The sequence below is a fragment of the Amblyomma maculatum genome, chromosome 1 (assembly GCF_055883805.1).
Source record: "Amblyomma maculatum isolate TAMU_Amacu chromosome 1, ASM5588380v1, whole genome shotgun sequence".
In the NCBI taxonomy this organism is placed as follows: domain Eukaryota; kingdom Metazoa; phylum Arthropoda; class Arachnida; order Ixodida; family Ixodidae; genus Amblyomma; species Amblyomma maculatum.
In genome coordinates this window covers 300,649,176-300,663,290 of record NC_139344.1, presented here as the reverse complement: position 1 = coordinate 300,663,290, position 14,115 = coordinate 300,649,176, and the positions used below count along the sequence as shown (strand labels likewise).

The following is a 14,115-nucleotide window of genomic DNA, read 5'->3' as shown; positions in this document are numbered from 1 at the left end:
AAAACCGGCACAGGGAGCAGGGTGAGCCATCCCGACTCTACCTCCCGGCCTCAGCGTACCGTCGCGAAGGACTTTGAAACTCGACTGCAGGTTGCGCCACCTGAGAGTTATGATCAGTATGTTGTTGAGCTCAGGCGCAGTATGAGAATATATCAGGTTCGGTTCAACTCACAAGGCGGCCCTCGACGCAAAGGGTGGTGGGATGGGGAAGTGAAGGCTGCCCTTCACGCGCGTTGCGAAGCCAACCGTCTGCATCGAGCAGCGGTGAAAAGCACGCTTCCCACTGCTGAGTGCCAACATCTCTGGGACCAATACATCGGCTTCAAACGAGCAATGCAGCAGGTGTTGCAACACAAGATTCTAGCATATGACCACATCAAATTGAAAGTCATTACCGCAGGGAAGCCGTAAGTTTTGGAGATATGTGTCGTCACTCGACAGGCAACCCGCCCAGCCTTTGTTAAGAGAGGAAACAACCGGCGAGCCAGTCAAAGATACAAGGTCATCTCACCCAACACGTGGCTCAGCTGTTTGGCTCCCCATCGACTGCAGTACCGGAAGGTCACGTCCGGTGCACCACCACAGTACCAGGCAACGAGGCTGACTATGAGTTCGACCAGCAGATGTCGCAGTTCGCTCTGGACCGAGCACTTGCCCAGATGGATGCCCACACTGCACAAGGTTTAGACGGGATTCCGGCGGGCCTGGTGAAAAGCCTAGGAGACACTGCATGCGACACCCTGGCCTACATATTCACTGAGATTCTGAATAGGTAGCTTGTTCCCGCGAACTGGCTATGCAGCCGAGTCCACCTCATCCGGAAAAAAGGGGGTGATGCCACCTCCTACAGGACTGTCGACCCATAACAGGGGCGAGCGTGATGTATCGGCTCTTCACTCTCGTGGTGAAGAGCTAGATGAGTGCCTGGGCAGAAAGCTCTGGTGCGCTGACAGAGCTACAGAACGGCTTCAGGAAAAACTGTCTCCTCGAGGACAGCCTGTTCACCCTCTTCCAGACCATTCAGCTGGCGCAAAATGAATCACTGGGCCTGGTGGCCTGCTTCCTGACATTGCCAAGGCCTATGACAGCGTTCCTCATAAGCTGATGCTGGGTCAGATGTCGACCCTGCACATGCCCTCACTGTGGATAGACCTTTTGCGGTGGCTTTACGCCGAAAACACTGTGGTTGCATGCCTGGGCGAAGTTCGTTCACAGTCAGTTCCAGTGCGTCGAGGCCTGAAGCAAGGGTGTCTGCTCTCCCCGTGCTTGCTGGAGTGAAGCCTCATCGACTCAGGGCTGGGCTTCCCGTTTAGGTTCCTCAGCGAGGGCCTTCCCTACTCCTGGGTGCTGCCTGTGCCTGGACTGGCCTTTGCCGATGACTTAGTGCTTCTGGCGGAAAAAGCCAGCGACCTCCAGCAGCTTGTCACCCTTAGTGCCACCCACCTTGCACATCTTGGTGTGACCACCATTCAACCCGAAAAAGTCTTCAGTCCTGCAGTTTTCTGGCAAGTCAGAGATGAACCCAGTGTTCCTGCCAGGAAATGAGGCTATTCCACTAGCTGCCCAGTACTGGTACCTTGGTGTCATCCTTTCATCGGCGCCAGATCTGGGGGCGCATGAGGACCATCTACAATGAGCCTGCTGGAGAGCCAGTGTGTGCTGCGCCGGCATTCGATGTGGGGGTGCAACAGGTACCTGCTTCTTCGCGAGCTATGGAAGGCTGTGCGAGTCCCGGCTCTGACGTTTTATCAACGCTGTCGTCTGTGTCTCGGCTGGTACTCGAGCGTGGCTGGAATGAGGGCAACGGGAGGTAGGACGCGTGGCACTGGGATGCCATGGACTTGTGGCAGTTGAGGGCATCCAGGGCAACTTAAGGTGGTTGTCATTCGAGGCATGTGAAGCGAGCAGCAAGCTAGCCTAGGAGTGCCCAGAGCACGTGGACCTCCCAAATGTGCACGCTCAGCCGCAAGTTCGGCTTCACTGCCCAGCTGCTTCAAGTAGCAGGTGCTCAAAAATTGAGCCAAACAGCGCGGCAGCGAGTGCGCAATGTGGAAACCGACTAGTGGCGCTCTGCCATGCTCAGCAAGTCGACGCTGGAACTTTACTGCTCTTGCAAGGCCAATCCGGCTCCTGAGAACTACTATGACAACAACATGGGCAATGCACTACTTTTTGAGACGTGCACAGGGGCGCTCCGAACCCTTCTGTATTGCCAGTGCTTCGACACATCCCTGTCTGTGCAGAGAGGCTCAAAAGAGCGTGGCGCCTGTTGTTGCACCCAGAGGGCACTACCCTCCCACTGGCATTGGGGTTTGCAAACGAGGACAGCGCCGGCTAAGACAGTGGCATCCAAAGAGCGTCTGCGTCGGTGGTGGTGGATGACTGTACAACCCAGCCCAAGAAGCGCTGGGGACAACAGTGTGGACTGCAGCGAGGCTGTCCCACAGAGGGTACTGTGACCTGTGCCAGCAGTATTACCTTTATCTGCCTCCCCCTCTCTTCTTCCTCTCAGTTCTTCTATCGTCCTTCTCTGTGCCCCCCCCCCCCCCCTTACACTTGTTGCGCCATTCAGCTGCAATATCAGAACCAGTAGACTCATGTTCCCGCAGTCTTCGTAGCCGTTGTACTTCAGCACATCGGGCATGGCGAACCTGCGCCGCAGTGCCAGACGGCCTGGCTTCATCCATTGTGGCGTGAAGCAAACGTGACGCAGCTGCGGCCTCAGCTTTCTTTACACCATCTTCAGTGGTTATTACAAATGAACTAAAATAGGCACACTGTATTGCATCCCTCTTTGCAATGCACTGCTCTGCATCCGAAAGGTCTGAGGTGGGATCATAAAAGGAGAGAAAGTGATTTGAGGGAGAATGTAGGGCATGAACAAAACAGATGCTCCAGAGTTTCGGCATTCTGAGCAGTGAAAGAAGGTCTTCAGGACGAAGAAAATGCAAGAGCAGGGAAATGCGCTTGAAGGCGAGCGCCAGTTAAGGTGGTGAGGTAAGCACAAGCTGATTCACGACACGGTGAGCGGCTCAGAGCCGAGGTCCAGGGAGCACCGGGCATATACGTCTGCTGTCCGTGAAGTCTAGGAGTGACTGATGCGAGGAGAGGTGCCAAACTTGAAGTGCGAGCACCACACGACTGCTCAACCTGGAGTAACACACGCTTGTACACAGCTACCCTGTGACTGCCGCGACGTTTGCAACTGTGACACACCCCACTCTCTCACTGGGTGCATCTATGCGGCCACTCCACCCCTTCATTGTTAAGGTGCGTGAGGTGGGCGTCACCACCTTCTTTTTCTCCTCTTCAAGTTCATGGAGACAGGGAGAGAGTGGCTGCTGCTACAGCTGTGTGGCCACTCCGCCTCCTCAACGCTGAGCAGCATGATGCACGCGTCGCCAACTTGTCTCTCCACGAAGAGAGAGCGGCTTTGGACAGACATCGGGGAAATCCATGATTGCGGCTGGTAGTGCTACATACTAAAAAAAAAAGAACTAGAATGAAAAAATTACGGCGCGCTTTTTTTGCAAAATTTGTGTGGAAATGGTAATGGGATGGCTGTCGTTTTTTTTTTTTTTTTTTTGGGTATCTCGTACCGCTCGTATCTCGCACCTCTGTAACTGGCGGTGCCGCAGCAGCCATCACGGAACCGAGTTGGCCTCAAAAAACAGATATACGTCAATCGCTCTATCCTCATACGCAATCCTGCTTCTGGAGCTCGAAACTGTGCACTCGCTAGAGGAGATACTGATAACTGAACTAGGAATTGCACAGAGTAGCTGTGGAATTAAGAAGACAAAGGTTTTCGTGGAGAGATGTCCCCATCTGCATGGAAAGTCTTAAGACATTTCCTCGCTGACGCCGCTCTTTCTCTGATGGACTTTCTTATTTTTTGCCACATGCTGTGCGCTAAGCCGCCCATACGCGGCGGTGCATAGTTCGAATTATTTCTTGCGGAACTGACTCGCGCTTGAATTAGCAAGCTTTTTTTGTACACAGATCTCTATGGAGCTTGGCCGGACCAAGTAGTGTATTCCGAATTATTTGAAAATTCGAATTATCAAGGTTCGAATTAACGAGCTTTTACTGTATATGAAATGTGTTCAAGGTAAATGAGTCAAGTATGAAAAGCCAGGCATAAAGTCAACTTATCTTGTGATTCTTCATAATGAAAACATCAATTGAAAGCAAGGTCTCAATGCTTAGCACAGCTTTGCTACGGGCACCAAGAGGGAGTCTGGCACAAGAAAAAAGCCAAAAGTAAAAGTTACTAGTCTTTATTATACAGCCATGAAAGAGCAAAGATTCTTGGAAATAGGAAACATTTCTCATACTGTAATTACACCTCATGTTGCTTTCTCCAGCAGAATACGGCATTTTCTATGGCATGTGATTAATGACCTCCAAGCAAGGCTGGAAGTTGAAGAATAGTAAATTGTGACAAAATGCCTAGTACAGGCTGTAGAAATGAGCTTCAGTAGACCTGTGGGTGAGTAATAGCAAGCTGTAAGAAAACGCATGGTACAGAGCACAGAAATCTTGCCTCGGCAAGATTCATACTTCTTACCCTTACGGACATAAAAGCTGCTGGCTAGGCCAGCCTCTGCCTACCTTGCATAATTTTGCGCTGCTTGAGATAGCCAATGGCCACCAGCGCCAATTGTTTTCCTTCTGAAGGCCACGCAACAAATTAAAATACATAAACTTCATGTATGCAGCACCTTGGCTATATTACATCACAAGTAGCTTATGTAGACATTCATTTAATTTTCGCATGCACATTTAGTAGCACCTAGGCCATTATAAAACTGCTTTGTTGAACATATACCATGTACCTCAGCTGTTAACTTTTGTATCTGCCATAGAATGAAAGATGAAAATAGCTGGACAGTGTTAGTGCTCTCCTGGAGTGAAGATTTTCATGACTCTGACCCAGAGTATAGAAAAATGCTGTTAATTTTTATCCCTGCAACAGTCTTTAACGGTCTCTCTTTCTACATAGGACAAGAATAAGCACCACTGCACCACATAGTTCTGCACAACAGGAAAGCTTATATCCATCTTGCTTGTATTTCTCCACAATTCCTGCGTGCTCACCCTGAGTGTTTTGCTGGTGAAAGCATGTTTCATTATCTGGAGTTATATCAGCAAATAATTGCTTACACAACAATGTATAAATCTTACCACTGCTAACGTTGACACGCTGGCCTAGTCAGGCAACGAGACCAACCGTCGACAACTGATTGGTAAGTAGTGGCCATGGTTCTAGAAACTTGCATTTAGCAGAAATGGCCGGGGAGAAAATTGTTCAGTGCTTATAATATCATATCGCGCTGTACTGATGGAGGCCAAACAACACAATTTGCGAACCTTTTGAAGGCGTGGAATGACCGCTCGCTGCTACCGTCATCATCAGCTGTAGCGCATAGCCAAAGTCGCCCAAGCAAGAACTTGGTGCTCCGGAACGAGAGCAAACCCTTGCTTTCACAGCGCTATCCAACACTTGCCATTGACAAAATGCTCGAAATAAAGCCTCGTGTTGCATGTGCAGCTCGCCGTCGACGATCAGTTGGCGGATCGCAATGGCCAACTGTTTCCGCCGTTAAAGACTCGATGGCACTCCGAACATCTTGTATCGCGTTCTAGTTGAGTTGTTGTTGGAAGCTGAGCACACCACCACATTTCCAGCAACTTGAGCTCAAATACCAAGATAATAAAGGTCGAAATCGCACGTCTGCAAGCAATGCCAGCAGAAACCAAACCACAGAAGCGTCCCGGACGTCAAAATTCACCTGACAAAGTCTCGCCGTGACGCAATGTCCGCCAGAACTTGGACACCACCGGTTTGAACAAAGCCCGCGTTTCTAGTGCTGTCACGTACAAGTAGTGATGTGAATGAATGAAGGGCTTAAACTGGTGTGAGGGAGTACTGAAGCATGTTCCTTCAGTTGCTCCATCTCTGTTTTCGTTTTCTGCTGCGTCACTTGGTCTAGTCAGCTGTCTCTATTTTTAGTCACACATTTACTGTTTTGTGTGGTTTTTTAATTGCAAATAATGAAAAAAAATTCCCATCAGTTTACGGTGGCTCATGTTGGCTACATTTTGGCTAACTGTCTTGACCTTGTTGCATGGCTGCCTATTTTTGGGTCGCAATGGACGCAGTGTAGGCAATGCTGGTGTTATCTGTGGCCGGAGCATGTGCTGTTGCACTGATACAATATTTCCATAACCCTGATCGCCACTCATTGTTGGCCCGATCTGCTAGCTGCGTGCGTGCACATGCTGGAGACAGGAGTCTCAACGATCCTGTGACATGATGAGTATGATATAGAAGGGAAAGGGGGACAAAGCTGACATAAACAACTACCTTCTTGTAACAGTGACATAGTGATCTACAGGGGGGTGATGCAGATTATATAGGACAGACTACAGGCATGGGGTAGAGAGGGAGGGGGTGCTAGGGGAGCTGCAGAATGGTTTCCGGAAACAAAGGAGGTTAGAGGACAATCTGTTCTCATTGACACAGTGTATTGAGGTTACAAAAAAGGAACGCAGACCCCTATGGCTAGCTTTTGTGGATATCAAAGGAGCGTACGATAGTGTACTTCAAGAAGACTTAAGGGGCATTCTGGGTGTGTTAGGTGTGGAAGGTGGAGTAACCAATCTTTTAAAAGATATTTATAAAAATAGCCAGGTGCTTATACAATGGGAAAAAAAGTGTCGAAGCCTATAGAGGTGTAGAGGGGGCTTAGGCAAGGGTGTCCTCTGTCACCTTTGTTGTTCATGCTATACCTGCAAAAATTTGAGGCTAAACTAGAGAGGAGTGGACTCGGCTTCCACCTTTCTTTCTTCAAGCAAGGAGAATTTATCCAACATTCATTACCAGGACTAATGTATGCAGACGATATATAGTACTAATCGGTGACAACAGGGTAGATTTGCAGGTGTTGTTGGATATCTGCGGCACGGAGCGAGATAAATTAGGTCTGAAGTTTAACAACAAAAATTGGCAGCGGTGACAGCGCTGTACACACAAGCTTAAATCTTCCTACATTTTCCAGGTACACAGACGCAGTTTTCACCGCAAGGCCGTGTTTTTTCTGCCGAGCGCTTGGAATTGCCATCGCAGCAACAGCCTGGTCATCGCATACGCGGCTTGATCGCCACGCTCTCAACCGCTGGCCACATGTGACAGCCTGCATGACAGTTATGAAAGCTGGACAACGATAGTCAGCTGCGGAACCACGTGACACCGTGGATAACGCCTATAAAACCCGGACGACAGCAGTGAACGGCTCATTGGCAGCGGTGACAGCGCTGTACACACAAGCTTAAATCTTCCTACATCTTCCAGGTTAGTGGCCTATTGTGACGCAAATACTTCTACTCGTTTCTTTTCGCTGTCACTGCTGCCCAGTGCCTTGCCCAGTGCCTTTGAAGTGCCTTTACTAGCGTGCAACAGTGCCATTGTTCGAGCAGAAACATGACTAAAGAAGTTGCTAAACTGTTCCAAGATTTGAAAGACGAAATGATGACAGAAATGAAAAATATGAAAGATGCACTTGAGTGCAGTTTTCGATCTGAACTGAGAAGCGTAAAAACTGAGCTAGATGAACTGAAAAAAAGCATGAATTTCATGAGTAAGACACTTGATGAGACTAACCAGCGGCTCGAAGTAAGCATGAGTGAGAACAAAGAACTCAAAAGCCAAAATGAAAAGCTTCAGCACAAACTTTTTAAGCTTGAGAAAGATTTGACCAAAACCCAAACAGCGCTCCTTAAATCCGAGCAATAGTCACGCAACAGAAATCTAGAAATAAAAGGAGTTGAGGAGCAGCCAAATGAAAATGTAGCACAGTTGCTAGGAAAAATCGGTGAAGCGATTGGGGAAACCATAACACAAAATGACATCGATGTGTGCCACAGAGTGCCCACAAAAGACGAAAACAAGAAAAACATAATTGTTCAGTTCCAGCGTTGCGAAAAACGTGACAAAGTCCTTGAACTTTCTCGGAAAAAAAAGGCTGACAAACGCTACTTCATAAATGAGCACTTGTGCCCATCTCTGAAAAAGCTGTTAGGTACGGCCATCGCTCGCAAACGCGAACACGGCTGGAAGTATGTTTGGACAAGAAATGGTTCTATTTTCGCGCGGCGCACTGAAACATCTCAAATTATTCCGATCGTTTGAGAAAGCGACCTAGAGAAGATAAATGGCAGCAGTTCCACTTAGCAGGTTTTCGCTAATGCTTACATCAGCCATGCCTAGCAACTTTATCTATCCCCAAGATATTATCAGTCTTGTTGGACGAAAAAACATAGACACGTGTTTGGAATTACTTAAATGCCAGATCAGTCGAATCAAAAAGGGATGATATACTTGCGTTACTGAGAAGTTGCAACTTAGCTTTTGATGTCATTTATCTTACTGAAACCTGGTATAATAAATACTCAGAATATTTTGTGCTTCCTGGTTATTAGCACTTTTATTTAAATCGCAAAGAAAAAAGAGGAGGGGGCGTGGCCATACAGACCTTGTCATCACAGTGTGAAATATTAAATGACTGTAGCCTTATTACCCAAGACTACGAAATACTTTGCATTAAAAATGGCGGTAATCTTTTCGCCGCAATATACCGTCCTCCAAGTGGAAGCATCACATCTTTTTTTGAATTCTTTGATCATTTTCTCACATACGCAAATGAGAAAAAATACATATTAACTATCGGGGGCGATTTCAATATCGATCTAAAGAAAGCATCCCTCCAAGGAACAGAGTTACTATCAATACTTGAGTGCAGTGGCTTTTACAATGCTATTTCCGAACCAACACGCATCACTGCATCATCGTCATCCTTGCTTGACTTGTTCATTACAAATTCATCTAATGAAAATATATAATCAGGGACACTGAGCTGCGATATAAGTGATCATCTCCCAATATTTTTGTTCTTACAGAACAAAACCACTCAACATAAAAATATACAACAGAAAATGCATCGCTTTATATCTCCTGAAACACTAGAAAATTTCAGGGAAACAATTATCCGAACTAACTGGGCGGATATCTGTCACATTTCAGACGCGAACACCGCGTACGATAAATTTATATCTAGGTTTCAAGCATTGTATTTCGGTTGCTTTCCTTTTAGAAGCCATCATCAACCCAAAAAAGCTCGAAAACCATGGATTACCCAGGATTTAATTAGAAAATAAACGAGAAGAATAAGATGTACCATGAATTTCTTGAAACACGCGATTTGAATAAGTGGCTACAGTACAAAGCATTTCGGAATAAACTGAATAGCGAGAAAGAGAAATCTAAGAGAGATTATTATCACCGTATTTTTCACGCGGATTGCCTTCAGAGGAGTGATAAAGTATGGAAGAAATTAAACGAAATTCCAAATGCAAGAAATAGTACCACCCTCATTGATAACCTTGTCATAGACTGCAAAGTCACGCAAGGCTCGGAGCTAGCAGACTGTTTTAACGACTTTTCAGTGAAATAGGAAACGGCCAGTGCCATAATGAATGCATTGCTCACATTCCAATCACGCCTAATAGCATGTTCCTTAAACCTACCTGTCCTACCGAAATAAGTTTTTTTTCTTTCACAGCCTTAAAAATAGTCGTAGCATAGACGCAGACGGCCTAGAAGTCAGGCCTATTAAGCATGTGATCGATCTTATTTCACCACTGCTAACCCACATGTATAATGTTGCCCTATCGACTGGTGTTTTCCCAAAGAATATGCAGTTAGCACGTGTTATACTAATATACAAGGAAGGGGCAAAAACAACGTTAAGTAACCAGTAGACGGGAGCAAACCACCACACAACACCTGGACCTCAACGGGGCAAAGAGCACGTCTGGCATGCCACGAAGCTAACCTGGGCACAATCGCAGGATCAGCAGGATTGTGGCTTCGGAGTGGTGGCGACAGCATCGCAACTTAAGTAACTACCGTCCAATATCTATTCTACCAATATTTTCTAAAGGTCTGGAAAAAATTATTAATAAGCGAATTGAAACGTTTTCCCAAAAACACATGTTAATAACTGAATATCAGTACGGCTTTAGGAAAAGACGGTCTACTGAAGGAGCATTGCTTACCCAAAAGGAAATTATTTTAGAGAATATAGAAAAGAAACTGATGACTTTAGGAATCTACTTAGATTTCAGTAAGGCCTCTGATCGCGTTAATCACGACCTGTTAATGCATAAATTAGAACAATATGGTTTCCGCGGAACGTGCTCGCAACTCATCCGATCATATTTATCCTCACGCTCTCAATACGTCGAGATTAATGAACACAAATCCCATATAAGGTCCATAAAATCTGGGGTACCACAAGGTAGCATTCTCGGTCCGGTCCTTTTTATTCTATATTAATGATTTGGTGCTAATTGATAAATCATGTCGCTTTGTTATCTATGCTGATGACTGTAATATATTTTTTATGGGAAACGATGTGGAATGTATTTTATCCCATGCAAGCTCAGTTTGTTTTAAAGTACAAGAATGGGCACAAAATAATAACTTATTATTAAATGAGTCAAAAACAAAATGCGTTCTATTTCGTGCACTAGGTAAATCAGTTGAAGTGCCTGATAGAATTATTGTTGGTCCATATGTTATTGATACAGCGAAATCTGTGAAAACACTTGGCGTTGTTTTTTCTGAATACATGCTTTGGAACGCACACATTGACCATGTTTGCTCCAAAGTGCGAAAACTGGTAGGTATCCTGAATAGAAATCTCCATTTATTTCCAGCAAAAATTAAAAAGCTATTGTTTAACGCCTTGTTCGAGTCTCATCTTAGCTACTGCACCCTGGTATGGGGAGAAACGACTTCACAAAATTTGAACGGACTAATCTTGTTGCAAAAAAAAGCCGTTCGAGCAATAGAAAATGTACCGTTTTATGATCATACTGAAGTTCTTTTCTAGAAAAATAAAATAGTAAAAGCTGACAATATTTACGAATACAAACTTATAAGAAATTACTCTAGAGCAGTACAAGGAAAGCTCGATTCTTTTCTCACACTAGCCAATCTACAGAAACAGCATTATACTTACCCTCACCGCCATCAACTGCCATGGAAAATTCCTTTCTCACGAACTAACTATGGCCGTCAACGAATTGCTCACACACTTCCAAACACACTAAACGACTTCACAAAGAAAAACATAACCGTAATGAAACTGAGCAAAAAGCATATCTTAGAAATATTCCTGTAAACAGCTTGCCTCAAACATTAAAAATGTATTTCTATCCTGTATTTTTTTTTTCTCATTGTGAATCAGCCTATAATATTTACTTAACTCATTGTATAATATTAAATGTGTTTGCGTACAATTTTGTGTTTGTGTTTGCATAGTTTTGCATACAATTATATATTATTTGTATATTGCATCTGTATGTGACAGTGTAATGAATTTTAATCTCTGCAATCATTGAAGAAAATGTTATGCCAAACAGTGTGTCCCTGTTGCCTGGGTGGCCGGAGCATTGTCAAGCTGCTGCTGTGCAGCTTTTTCTCCCGTCCCCCTTTTTCGCCATGTATCCCTTCCTTGGTGAAAATAAAATGTGCGTGAAAAGTTGGGATTTTTAATGATAATGAGGGCGGCAAACATATCATACAGGAGGACATGCTGGAGATAATGGATAAGTACAGGTATCTTGGGGTGTGGATAAATAATGGAGCTGAATATCTAACGGAGCATGAAATATATGTAGCAGCTAAGGGTAGCAGGAACGCAGCCATCATGAAAAACAGGGCGCTCTGGAATTATGCTTCTGGTATTTTTAATTTTTTCTATATTTTTTTCTTTTTTATCTGCTTCTGGGTGGCCCTAGATTGATTATCTTTCCAGTCATGCAAATTCAGCGCTTTATAGAGCATGTACATATTTTTCCTCGAGTTCGTACATTATCCCCTTCCATTTTCAGTTGTAAGTTAGCGCTCATCCTGTGTGCCTCTCTTGTCCTCGTCTGTTCTGCGCTAAGCCTCCCAGTAATCAATAGCAGATTGGCATACAAGTCGCTTTTGTATATTTCATAGCCAGAAAATTTTGGAACCTTTAGGCTTCAGGGCATTTTTTGGATCATAAGGACACAAGTGCACACATTCTTATTACTGAAAACAAATTCTCTAAACAGGCCTGTACAAGCCTGCCAGTAAGGACAGATTTATGCCTGCATTCTTGCAGAAAGTAATGGTGTAGCTTTAGCATGACATCCGTCGACATAACCACATCTGCTTGGCAAGGCTTCCAAATTTTTTGTACACCAATGCTGACTTCTGAGACAATGCTCAAAGCTGAGACACCAAACAACAAGCTATTATCATTGCCTCCAGTAGTAGCCTTTCTTTATTTACCTTATTCCACTGGAGCTTCTGCTGCACTGCCTCCACATGCTGCCTTTTCACTCAGGGCATCAAGTAAAACCCTTCACAAGGGTGTTAGCTATGAAATGGTAGGCTACCACTTGTTTCCAATGGCTGCTACGCATGTTGTTGTTCCTAGGAGAAAGCTTTACTCCTTTTCTCTATTTCATCATCATTACTTGAAATATTTCCGTCAGCTCACCTAGTTGGCATGGAAGATGCTGGAGCCTTCTCCATGGTGTTCTTCTTGATGGCAGTGGGTTACCTTGTTCAAGCATCATGTGCTGTAGAGCCACTTTCTTTACTGGACTGCACCAACTTTCTGTGATCTCAAGTTTCAAGTTACAGCTTTCTGCTGGTCTCGTTTCTCCAGCATGACAAAGGTCATGCACTTGTTTTACGAGCTCAGTCGTGGACATAAAAAATACATCATCTGCTTCAGTGGCTGGTATTTTCTTATTCTCTTTGTCCCTCTGTCATAAGAGCACTCTTCTGCTGCTGCGAAACTCTCTCTAGTATCACAGGCAGTGGGGATGGGAGGGAAGGCTTGTTGATAGCTTTCTACGCTTAGCTGAATAAAGATGCACATACAGACTAGCCAAGACGATAAAAGCTCTCCTGTCATTCTCAAATGGTCAAGTTTAGAACAGCATGAATAAACTAGAAAGGTTTAACCTGTCATCATGTAGTCAATGAAACTTCATTGCTGACTATTCAGTCTGATTGATTTATTTCAGGCATATGGGCCATTTTGTCACCTTATGTACTGCAGCTACAGGAGTACTTTGGATGTTTGTCACAATGGGGATTAAAGAAAGGCTTATTAGAGCTACATTTATGGCTACGTTTTATCAGGAGCATTGATATAATGTTAAACAAAGGTGGGAAACCTCATGAGGTTGCCCACCTCTATAGTATGTGACAGCATCTGAATCCCTAGCTAAAAGCTAGCTGGGATTCATGCAAGGAATTTCTTGAGTAATATACAGGCATGAGATTTTGTTTGCATAAGGCTCTCACAATAAAAATACACATTTCATACATTGCCTCTATCGATTACATCCTTATGTACGTCTCCTTGTGAACCAGCACAAAGAAATAATGCTGTGATGCCATACGCATATGTTAAAATTCTTCTAGATCATTGTACGAGGGGTGACACAAAAGAAACGAGACTAAGTGTTATGGGGACTGCGCCAGCCACCTTTAAAGGGAGCCCTTTTCCCGCGGCTACCGATGCGCCGCCGCTTTACTCCTTACCTCTCCCCGCTCATTCCGGGATAACTGGTCCCGCGCGGGGGCTATAAAGAGAGGCGGACGACCCGCCGTGCATTGCTTGCCCTCCGAGACGACCCCGCTGATCTCCCGCAGCGCCATGGACTTCATGGAGTGAGATAAAGATGTTTCTTACATGGCCCGCTGTGTGTGTTTGTCTTGCGTCTTTCTCGGGCAGAGGAATCGCCCACAATTGGCACCCAACTGGGGCTGAATTAGCACCCATGTGGACGATTTCTCTGCCGACGTGGGAGCGCATGGCAAGGCTCACGACGGGCCAGTCCTTTGTGTGATAGGCGCGACGCCATTTTGAGTTTAGGGCTATCGTGTGTGCAGATGACACGGAGTGTAGTATAGTAGTGTTTGTATAGTGTCTTAATTTTGTTTTGGGTTATGTGCGTGCTTTTTAGTGTCGGGCGGTTTGTGTTTGAATTTTTATT

The 14,115-nt window shown here is 45.2% G+C and overlaps 1 protein-coding gene across 3 annotated transcripts in view; it reads left to right on the top strand.

Annotated features, from left to right (window-relative positions):
• The window catches only part of Oat (Ornithine aminotransferase precursor), an 83,874-nt gene that overhangs the window by 16,123 nt on the left and 53,636 nt on the right, over window positions 1–14,115 (top strand). The window contains exons 2-3 of one of the 3 annotated variants that reach the window (XM_084589056.1): window positions 4,371–4,492; window positions 7,065–7,357. The exons of 1 other annotated variant lie outside the window; for it this stretch is intronic. The gene's annotated coding sequence lies outside the window, so the exon portion shown is untranslated. The remainder of the gene's footprint in view (window positions 1–4,370; window positions 4,493–7,064; window positions 7,358–14,115) is intronic. One more of the 3 variants, XM_084588356.1, reaches the window with a different exon arrangement.